Source organism: Cygnus olor, chromosome 24 (assembly GCF_009769625.2).
Source record: "Cygnus olor isolate bCygOlo1 chromosome 24, bCygOlo1.pri.v2, whole genome shotgun sequence".
Taxonomy (NCBI): Eukaryota; Metazoa; Chordata; class Aves; order Anseriformes; family Anatidae; genus Cygnus; species Cygnus olor.
The window spans coordinates 1,622,924-1,634,269 of record NC_049192.1 but is presented as its reverse complement, the minus strand read 5'-3'; the positions used below and the strand labels follow the sequence as shown (position 1 = coordinate 1,634,269).

The following is an 11,346-nucleotide window of genomic DNA, read 5'->3' as shown; positions in this document are numbered from 1 at the left end:
AAAAAGAAAGACTTTTTCATTTGAATACTGCCCTTTTTAATAGCTTACACAGGCATTCCCACCTCAATAGGTTTTTAGCTGTGTTGTCAGAGGAAGCTGTTCTGTATTATAATTCTTCCACATGCTTTTTGCAGATACTGAATGTTTTGCAAATACAAATCATCTTTAAAAAATGCTTCTTTCTGTCCTTGTATGCACATCTTTACTTCTGTTTAAGCTTGGCTATGGACAGACAGATGACAGCTCTGCGTGTTTCTAGAGCTCTTTTCCCTCAGTTACATCTGTTGCACTCAATAAAGCAAAATAGTTTTTGTATTTGTTTATGTGTGAGTGATAACATATGCATATGTTCTTCAGAAATGCATACAATGCCTGAGTCAGCCATAGGTAGAAAATGTGCTTGGAGAAGTTCATTGTGAGAAGTTTCGTCATTAATCCAGGGAAGAAGCGCGGCACAGACATAGACATACTGCCGTGTCCTCACATTTTCGAGCAACAAATACACTTATTTTCCTATGTGCTGCTTCTGCTCCACAAACACAGCTAACGCTGTCATTTGTATTCCACTTGTTCATTTTCTGGGAAGATTTTTGAGGGACTGCATGATTCAGAGGCACCAGTAAGCAGGGACAGAGCCTTTCCGCCGGAGGTCACCGGTTCACAGCCCCAGGTCTCTGCAGTGCAGGGGTAAGTTTTTACAGTCAGTGCCTGCCCAGGGTCTTGCAGGAAATGATTTGGCATTTCTGATTTCAGGTCCACGCAAGTGTCTCTGCAATTGTCTTTTAGCAGGCCCTCATTATCAAATGCAGCAACAAGCCTCGAGGCTGAGTCCCAGTCCAGGAAAGCAGTTGGACACAAGCTTAAACTTTGTGAGCTTACATGCTAAGCTCGCCATAAGTTAATCATATCTTCAGCTGACCCAGGATAGTGGGTTTATAAATAGCGAATTACTTCTGGATAAAGTAATGATGCTGAGCCTCCATCCTCCCCATAGCGATGCGCACCCTTGCTCAGACGAGAGGGCCGGGCAGAACCGCACAGAGGGGAAGCACCGGCCACTGAGACTGACGTGGTGACTTTGTGTTTGCAGGTGGAAGAGAGAGGCCTTCTCCCCCAGAAACATGAATGTTTCACCCTTCAGAACCAAGTGCTATAATCCCTGACTACGCGCAAAGGAGCTTTTCCTAGCTGAACTAAGAGTATTTTAGTGTCTTAGCAGTGGGTTAATGCAGCTTCTGTGGCTTAGACAGCAAAGAGGGCCGGGCAGATCGGGTTAGGATGTTCTTTCCCTTTTGAGTGAAGCTTTCATTCCACAGAGGTCACACATAAAATTAAGTTCAGGTCTGAAAATGTTTGTTTTTTTTTTCCCCTGCACGTCCAAGTCCCGCAGTCTGGTGCCACCCAGCCGCAGCACACGTCGATGGGGTTGCTGGCAATGGGGCTGCTGCTGCCCAGCAGCCGATGCAGGGACAGCCCCCTTCCCTGCCCCCTCTTCCCTCTGCCCCTGCCCTTAAAGCATGTGCGTATTTAAAGGTTACAGACTTGCTTTTGCTCTCTTCCTCATTAAGATGAAAGTGTGTGCTGCCCGGACAACCTCTCTGGCATGGCGTTATTGGCCACCCGTCCCCTGCTGCTGGACTTGTTGGCCCGTACCCATGAGGGCGAGCCTTCTCTCGTGTAACCACCCCAAACATCTTATCAAATCCAAGCCAAGACAAGGATAACAACCTGAGACCTGATTAATTAATTGCTTGCTCTACAACTGTCATTTTACGAGGTAAATCATCAGGAGAACACAGAAGTGGTTTTGGTGGTGCTAAAACTGAGGGCTCCTTGCAAACGCAGCCTGCAAAGAACAGTCCCAAAATCCGTGTGTGACTGGCCTTGCTCGCATGCTCTGGGGCCGTGTCTCCGCCTGGTGCCTCCTGTACCCCACGTGCACCACAGCAGCACTCAGCACCATCCTGCAGCAGCAGCACGTGGAAGGAGAAGCTTCTCCCCACAGCCTGCAACCACTGGAGAAGGCCTGCTGTGCAGTCTGGCACATCCAGCATGGAAGGACGCAGAGAAATGCTGCCCTCCTCTCAGAGCTATGGGGCAGCCTTTCCAACCCCGAGGGAAAGGCAGCTGCATGGGGAGAACCAGTGAGTGACTTGTAATGAGCTACCGGTGGGGTCTTTCCACATTTGCCTAAGCACAAAGGAGACAGCTGCCAGAGCGGAGAGAGCTGCCGGACTCGGGTCCACCAGTACCACCAGCACAACCAGTCCCTCCTGCACATACTGGGGCTCATCAGCCTGTTACCGCCCCAGCTGCTTAACCTCAGACCCGCGTCTGCCAGCAGGAGAAGCGCCTATTTGTAGGCTGGAGATCTGAAAAGCACTGTGAACATTTCAGAAGGCCAAAGCTCACCAATGGTTTCTTGGGCACTTTTAAACATCCTTCCAACTGTTTTTCAAACACTGACCTTTGACTGTGCAAGGAAATAAATAGACACATATATAACAACAGGCTATATGAAAAATAAAGATGTTGACATTAATAAATCATTAAAGGATTTCTATGCCCAACAGCAAGCACAGACCTTTTATCCCTTATTTCTAGCTTTGCGTCTGGCAACTAATCCTGTGAAAACAAGAACAAATTATTTATATTCTTTTAGTATTCCATAAATCAAATATTGCTTTGAGGACTGAACTAATATTTTGTGAATTGAATATGGGATTTAGTCTGGCTTGCTACACACACTGAATCTCAGTCTGCAGTGGGATGAGAAGGCCAAGAAATATGAAATCCAGAAATATAAGGAATCTGAAATGTAGGCAGCAGGAGGAAATAATTTACAGTAGCATTGCCCAGTTTGGCTTTGTATACTGAAAGAGCTCTGAAATGTAGTTATTGTGCTTTCTGTACTGGTATTTTGCTTTTAAATGCAGATAGCGTGAATCCATCAAAACATTATTTGTTTGCTTGTTTCGTTTTCCCTACATGTGAGAAGACATCGATATAGCCTAACTGCAAAAACACACCCATCTACCCTCTGCACCTCCTTTATTAAGCTACACTTTGTCAAGAAGAAAAAAAAAAAAGCCATATACAGCCACTTGTGTTTTAAAGAAGCAGCAGAACCAGAAGCTGTGGGAGTTAACCACATTGGTCTGATTTACATCCGGATCGACAGTCTGTAAACCATGCTACAGCAGATGGGTGCTCTGAGCAGCCACGTTACAGCCACCTGAAAAGCAGGGTTTATAAAAACACGGACAGACCTTTAACTGGAGCTGTGTGAGCAGCGACGCTTCTATAAACAATATTTTATTGATTACAATAGGCAGAAACTCTGGTTATTTACAGCAGACTTTTTCACAGCACTTATTGATGTACCTAATGCTCACAGGGGAAGGAGAGGGAACTGGCAAATGTAGCGAACAGACTCGATGCAATACAGAACTGCTCCTATACATCAACCCCACGGGTATCAGCAGCGGGTGAGTCCCCGAAGCATGGGGCAGCGCCGTGGGCACCCCTCGCCTTCCCCACCCGGCGCTTCTCTGGGTCACTCCTGCCTGTGGCCAGAAACAGCAAAGGCTTTTTTTCTTCTCCAGGTGAAATAAATGAGCGGTATAAAGGAGGGAGACAGTAGGGTGTTGCACTACACTGTGCCCTCCAAGCATCAGCAGAAATTAAATTGAAAACTCAGACCTGGTGGGAGGAACTGGCTGCATGGCTGCTCAGTGGGAGCCACCACTGTGCAGAAGAGTTGGGCTTTTCCTACAGGCAACAACCATTATTAAAACTAAAATATTTTGAGGGGATAGGTGGATTTCTGGCATTCAGAGAGCAGGATGAGCTATTAGCAGGTGGAAATCTATCGCCTGTCTCACACACGGCTCTGAAGCATCCTGAGCGTGGCTGGTACCAGCAGGCTGGGACAAGGTGGCCTCGGTGCGGCATTTCCTGCTCTCCCCTTGCACCTCTCTGCTTGGATTTGCACTGGCACCAGTGGAGGAAGGCCCATATTGCTCACAGCACAGTCTGATCTTTTATTGCCAATAGCTCCAAGAAGATGACGATGGCCCAAGCATTTGCACCCAGCTATCTTTGCAATTAACCACTCCCCAGGTACCTGTGAACGCGTCGTCCTCCTCGGGGCTGTGAGTAGACAATGCAGGGAGATGAAATGCGAAGCCACCCGTTGGAGAGTCCTCATCAATGATTTTAACCTCCTGACCTGGAATGAAAGAGGTAATTCAATCTCCATGGTAACTGGGTGATGGCCTCTCCCCATCTGAAGCTGTCACTCCTGTTAAATTGGGCTGCATCATCCGTCTCGGCTCCGTGACACGGACAGGACATGGGCAGCAGTCGGTGGAGGAATCAGCTCTCCTTAAGTACGATAATGATGCGTGACAGCTTAAACTTCGGGTCACTCCTGGTGCAGGAATTGTCAAATATTGTGACAGCACAAGAAGCTCTCCGCACCCTCGCACGCCTGCAGAGAAGTGACAACATTTCTGTGGATTTTTATTATTTCTTCTCAGCAAGGATCTCAGACATGCAAATGTTTGTGTGGCTTTCCTGGTGGGGTACATTTCTGCAGACTCCTGCAGGAAACAAACTCGGTCATCCATGATGTAAAGTTTTAACCAGTCCCGTTTGCAGAGCATCCCCAGGAAGGTTTGGGATGTGCCAAATGCACAATTCCCCTCTGTAAACTGGAATGAGACCGAATTGGCCAGGCAATTACAAGAGCCCATCTGTGAATGAACAGCCGTGTGGGTTAGCGTCAACCTTAGTAAAACGAGTATCAGGACTGGTAATACCGGAGTGCCTGGAGATCCCAAGTGAGAGCAAGGCTTCAGCGCGTTCAGGGCCGTACATGCTTATAGCACTGGGAATGACAAATTGCCTCTTTATACCTATAGATTCAGGTTCAGACAGGCTAAATCACCGTCCTGTGGTCAGCTAGGGAAACTGGGCAAGCATCAGAAAGAAAAGCTCTGTCCCACGTAGAGGACCACATGAACACAACCAGTCCCACAAATCTACTCTTGGCCCAACTCGTCTGTGAGCACGGCTGTAAGGATCTGGGACCAACCACCTGCATCCAGCAAAGACAAGGACTGCTCATCCCACTGCACTGCACGAAACCACCACGCCACAGCCTGGAGCGGTGGCAGAGCCTGCAATCAAGTCAGCAGCACGTGAAAAGGCAGGAATGAAGGTTTGTTTAATGATTTTTAATTAATTTTAATTACTTACAATTTTTTTGAGCAGTAGCTTAACCTCGCTGAATCTCAGCCCCTCTGATCACTCTGGGACTTCTGCCAGCTTCCTCATTACAGATCAGTTCCCCTAACACCATTTGATAATGAAATGGGTTTTAAAAGAAAGGGAGAGAGGAAAAAATCAAATACCTTCGGCAAAACCCCAGGGAGCTGGAAGAGGATTATGATTAGGCATAGAGATAAAATGATAGTTTGGGGGCTTGCTTTATGAATAACGTGTATCTACGTTGGAAGTGTCCTACTTTTAGAAGACGAAAGGTATGGAGGTGCCTGTAAGGACTTCCCACCCTCACAGCTTCTTGCAGGCACCTCTCTATGTGAGCAAGCAAAGGCAAAGGCTGGGACCTGGTGTGGCCACAGAGGAGCTGCACTGGCACATAAATGCAGCCAAGGTAGCAGAGACAGCATTTCCTACTCTTCTCAACTCCGTACCTCTCCGAGCGACTTTGTCTCACCCTGTAAATCGGTGTGTTTGCCTCCAGACACCCCTGCCCAGCAGAGCCTTCACGTCCTGTGGGGATTTTTCTGAGCGTACCAGGAACTTTGCCCTCCTGCGCCTCCTCAGTCTCCCTCTCAGCTGACCATTTACAAGTCTCCCCAAAGCCCCAGGACCATTAGGTTTGATTCAGGAAAGTTTATTCCTGTTGCTTTCTCTGATCTCCTCTTTACAACTGGGTCTTTCTTCCAGCTTTTTTTTTTTTAAATTATTCACTGTCATTGGCATCCTTTTCCACCTGTATCTCAATCAGGTCCTTCTGCAACAAAAGGCACTTGCAAGCCACATCTTGTTCCCTATGAAACTCTGTCTAGGCTTTATCATAACAAGTGTGCGGACGTTGGAGTGAGCAGGTAGCACTGGATATGCTTCTTTTCCTCTCTGTTATTAATACGCACTGCTCTGGTTCATGATTCAAAACTTTCTCCCTGTGGCTCTGATCTCAGCCCAGCTGATCTCCTGCCCAGCAGCCCTGGGCACGCTTCAAAGGATCTGTTGTTTGGGCAGGGTACAGAAAGAAATCTGTAATTTCTGGATGTTCTGCTGAGGCTTATCTGAACCTCAGTGCAGCTTCTAAATCTGGGCTTTAAGTCACCTCAGAGTGCATTATCATAAGAGATGTTTGGGCACCCACAGTCAGAGCTGGAAATTCTCTCAAAAATGTAAGTCCTTGTGTGGTTGTGCACCTCGGGTTGTGGGCAGCAAGGAAAAAGAAGGGAGGTAAAGAAGACTTTTTTAGAGCACATAATGTAGAAAATGAGAAAAATGTCTCGTGTTTATTACTCTTTCTGCCTGCATTGGCTTTCCTGGCAGACGTATTGTTGTTACCGCAACCCCACTGGCCTGAGGGGCTCGTGTTTTCAGCAGGCTGCTGTTTGTGCACAGCCACGCATCAAACACATCTTCGGGAACAAAAGCCAAGCCTCCAGGGGCAGTCGCGCAGCCTCCAGGACTGATACGACCCTCTCTGGCTGAGGGCCTGCCCTGAACTGAAGCTGAAGCATGTGCAAGTCCCTGCAAACAGCCACCGGCCGTGACAGCCACGTCCCCTGCCCAGGAAGGTGGTGGCAGACCACCGAGCAGTGCTGGGGAGGAGCTGGAGCAAGCGTTGGAGCGGAACAGGGCTGGGAGTGAAGGAGAACTGGGCAGCGGGACTGGGGCCATGTCCCACCTCACTGCCACTGGAGGGCTGTGCATAATTCATAGGCCATAGATTGTGTGTATCCTTTTCATGAAAGTTTAAACAGACTGGTTATTACTATTGACCATTAAAAGGTAATTTTTCCCCCATGTGTGACAAGGACTATTGACATTCCCGTATCCTTGGAAAAGGTTAGATGATGTCCTGACATCTTCAGAGCCCCGCTCCACTTCTGCACCAAGTGCTGAGACATCCGAGTCTCTGAGCTGGCACGGAGTTAACCAACCAGCTGCATTTGAAAACATTGTTTGCTTTTATAGCTGTGGACAAAATGTGCCATTAATGCACTATTAAAAAATTGAAAATCTGATTTTATGCTTTTAGACTTAATGCTTTATTACTGAAGAAGCCAGACAGGATCTTCTGTCTGCCGCAGACAGCATGGCGCTATATAGCAGAGGCTGAATTATTTTGCTCTTGTAACCCCACTGAAATACTGCTGCCAGTATTGCCCCCAATCTAAGTGCATGTGTGGGTGTTCCTCCTGCTAAAGCCTGTCCTGGGGGCTCCTGCCAGGGGGAGCAGGGCAGGGCAGCTGAGCATGGGCACAGAAAGCCCTGGGGAAGTGATCTGGGGGCGGCTGTGTGCCCCAGACCTCTTGGAGCCTGGAGCCTCAGGAAGGTGATGAGAAGAAGCTAATGCTAAGATAGGGAGGCTGACTTTTCTTCTCTCTGCAGCCTGTAAGAAAATTAAATTCATGCCCAATGGGCCTAAACACTCTTGGTAGCACTGAAGTGCAAAATTGAGCTAATACCTTTCTGATGTTTAAACAAGCACCCGTGATATTTTCATGCCGATCTAGAAAAAGCTCTAAAGCTTTTGGAACTGTCATCACAAACTGTGAGTGATGGTTGAAATAAAAGCAAGGGAAAATATATTTATAGGTGTCAGGGAGTTGTCTGGATAATGCAGCAAAGACAAAGTGTTATGCCAGAATGATTCTTCTGTTTCCAAACTGAACATTTAGAATGAACGGTGCACCCCTACCCATGAAACTGGCTTAAACATCAGAGGGAAAGACTGCTAATGTGAATCCAGATTGTACTTTTGTAATCATGGGGATAGAAAATAAAGGTAATCTTTAATATGAGGCTATGTTCAAAGAGCAAGTGGTGTAGGAAGCCAGTTCCAGCAACTGGAAGCATACAAAGTATTTCCAGCATGGGGAAAAAATAAATAAATAAAAAAATCAGAACTAATTAATAAGCAAACAATGCCCATCAGAAAGGTGGACACAATCTAGGGAGAAGGGAGGGAGCTTTGAAAGGTTATCAGATGCATTCTACCTATTGCCTGCTCAAGCACATATGAGCAAAATGACTGTTTCCGTCTCATGTTTACACCGAGTGAATCAGGAGCAGATGTAAGCTGGGTACTGCCGACTCCAGCAGATAAATGACAATTACAAGCAGAAAATGGAGCTGCTAAGAGCATGCAGCTTTCACTTGGGATGTTCAGTTTAGCTACTGGGGAAAAAAAAGAGGGCTGAAAACCGAACTCCTGACAGCAGACGTCTCTTGCTGCAGACCTGCTGATTCAAGCATTGCACGGCTCCTTGCAGACGTATGTAGAAATGTTTAAAGGCTCAATTTGAGCCATTTGTTTCTCATTTTTTGAGCTCTCATTAAAATAATCTGTTCTGATTGTGGGAGCTATTTTTTGCTCTTCTAAATGGTCACAAAAGGCAGCACGGACTAGAAAAGGCGAATCAACCCTGTCAAGCCTGTGACTCATCAAATACAGACTCCTGTTCTTTGCTGGCTTCAAAAGCAGACTTCCCCTTAAAATGGCACAGAGAGGGACAAAAGCCCTGCCCGGTGCTCTGTGAACACGAGGTTTATCCACTGAAAACGTGTACAGTCAGCGACCTGCTCTGCCGGCAGGCTGGAGGGAGGGGAGGCCCCCGCGCAGGATGGGCCTGCTCCCCGCCACCTCGCTGTCGGCAGTCCCGGGCCTTCCTGCTCCAACACTCACTTTGTCCCATGCTGGAGCTGATGTGCCACCAGGAACAGTGCATGGCAGTATGGGAGAAGAGAAATTGGTTAAGACCTAACCAGTGTTATTCGTTATTCGCTACTCAGAACAGATGTAACCCAGAAACAGGCCACGAGTTGTAACACGAGGTGTAATACTTCTTCCACTCGTCCCTCAGCCATTGTCCCCATATTCTGCTCCGTTACTACACACCATGGTGTACCTATACCACCATGTTGAATTCCTTTTGATCCTCAGCCCCTCTGGCACTCGTTGCTACCAGTCTGCGAGGCCTGGACTTGCACTCCGTGATGTTTCTGCAGCCGGCTGAGCATCCTTCCAGGCATGGGTAGGCTGTGGAAGGCTGAATTTTCAAAGTACCCCAGAATATGCAATTCTGGTCAGGCTTAAAAATAAGCTCAAGATTTCCAGTGCTCGTGGAGCAAAAGCCTAATCCTGCCCACGGGTGCTGAGCTCGGAGCCCTCCCCAAAAACCCCGTCCCTGCCCCTGCTGGAAGCACACTGAGGGCAGCCCTGGCCACTGGCCATTCCTTCCAGCTGCCCCAAGTTTTTGGGGATTTGCATGACGAGATGAAAGATGGCCAGTAACCTCTCCCATTATTAACAGATTGGGGCAAGCAACTTTGTACTTCTTCAACACAGAGAACTTAAAAATCTTACTCTATTTTTTGTCATCATTTCCCTATAAACCTGAAGAAATGCCTTTTGTTTTAGCGCCACGCTACAGTGAATCTGTTTGTTCTTTGGGCACCTAAACGTTCCTATCGTTGACATTTTTAAAGCTCTCATAAAGGATTTTAATTGGCTGAAATGCTGATTGCCATAACAACTGGCTAATGAACCATCTGTTGGCATATGTAATATTTATTTATACGTTTGAAAAACACAGCTGAAGCTCAGGAGCGGTCCCTTTCCCAAGCCAGGGCATTAAGGGCGGACGGACAGCCCTGTGATGAAGTGGGTCCGGGCACTGGCCTCCTCCAGTGCCACCCTCCTCATCGCCACCTCCTACCTGCACACACTGCTTGAGAGTGACACCAAAATTCATCTTACAGGCCAAAACCAGATGCTCGTGGGGGTTCCAACCCCGCTTGTGGCGTAAGGGCCCGCGCCCACCAGGAATGGAGTGGGATGCGGCTGGCAGCTGATGGGAGGTTTATTTTTAGGTTGTTGATGAAGAGGAGGAGAAGGAGGGAGCAGAGAAAGCCCCTCCACAGAAGTCACATGCATATGCAAAAGGAGCCTAATTGCCCCTCTTTAGAAACTAATCATTCTGGATTTTACAAGCCACATTATAGAACCTGACATGCTTATTTTTCCTTTTATTATGTTTGTAAGCAGTGATCCTATTGAAAAGAAAATCAAACCCTATTTTTGCCAGTCACAACCATCTCCCTTTTTCTTTCTGCCTGCTTTATTTTATTTTATTTTCCTTTCTTTCCGTCAGCTGAATAGAGCAGCATTTTCATGTGTATTAATTGCCCTGTAAAATGCCCTCAAAGTCATTAGAATTCCCCATTCAAAACTATTATCTGTGCCATTATGTCTATGCATTATATTTATTTAAATGTGCCTCTTCTGAATTAGCTTATTTTTAACAGCTAGCCATGCCTGAAATATTGTTCCAGGCCAAGCTGTTCTCAAATCTTTTCTTTTTTTTTTTTTTTTTTTAATGATAACTTCATAGAAGATTTTGACGCTTTATCCTGAGTGGGATCATAGTTTTAGGCTTTTAACCGTCTTTCTTTTTTCTTTTTGTATTTCAGAAAGATTGGCAAAAGACTTCTGGAAATTTTTTTGTTAACCCACAGGACTTTCTTACATCAGAACTGCAAGATTTACAGCTGTGGTTCGTGGCCATCACACTGATTTAAATCTGCAACGGTTGCAAAGATTAAAAATAATAATAATAATAAAAAAAACACGTTTTCCCAAATATAATTCAAAGTTGCTCTCTCTTTCCCCAAAATGTCCGTGCACAATTTTCACACATTCTGACAGGTAATTTTGTCAATGTTTATTATTTAACCATGGCTCCAGTGGCTCTGGGTTGGGGACCCAGTGACCCCACCACTGGCCTTCAGATACCACAGCTGTTTTAGGGCTGTGCACCCTTGCATGCTTCACCTCTGCCTGCCCGCACCAATATCCCTTTGAAAAAAGGACAAATGCGGGCCGCCAGGAAGCTGTAATGTGGAGGCGACATGGCCCTGGTGGGACAGGCACTGGACCAAACCAGCTCCACACCAGCAGCCTCCCCCCGGCTCCAACAACACCCTCCTCTGCAGCCACCTTCTCCTGCTTCGCATCATTCTCTTATTTTAATTAGACCAGCCGCTCTGCATCTGCCTTCATTATCCGACACC

The 11,346-nt window shown here is 46.9% G+C and overlaps 1 long non-coding RNA gene across 1 annotated transcript in view; it reads right to left on the bottom strand.

Moving 5' to 3' along the window:
- Positions 1 to 339: 339 nt before the first annotated feature.
- Positions 340 to 11,346, bottom strand: part of LOC121059130 — a 133,722-nt gene continuing 122,715 nt past the window's right edge. The window contains exons 4-5 of the long non-coding RNA XR_005814441.1: positions 4,127 to 4,231; positions 340 to 2,473 (exon numbers count right to left, since the gene is read on the bottom strand). This is a non-coding gene — a long non-coding RNA (uncharacterized LOC121059130). The remainder of the gene's footprint in view (positions 2,474 to 4,126; positions 4,232 to 11,346) is intronic.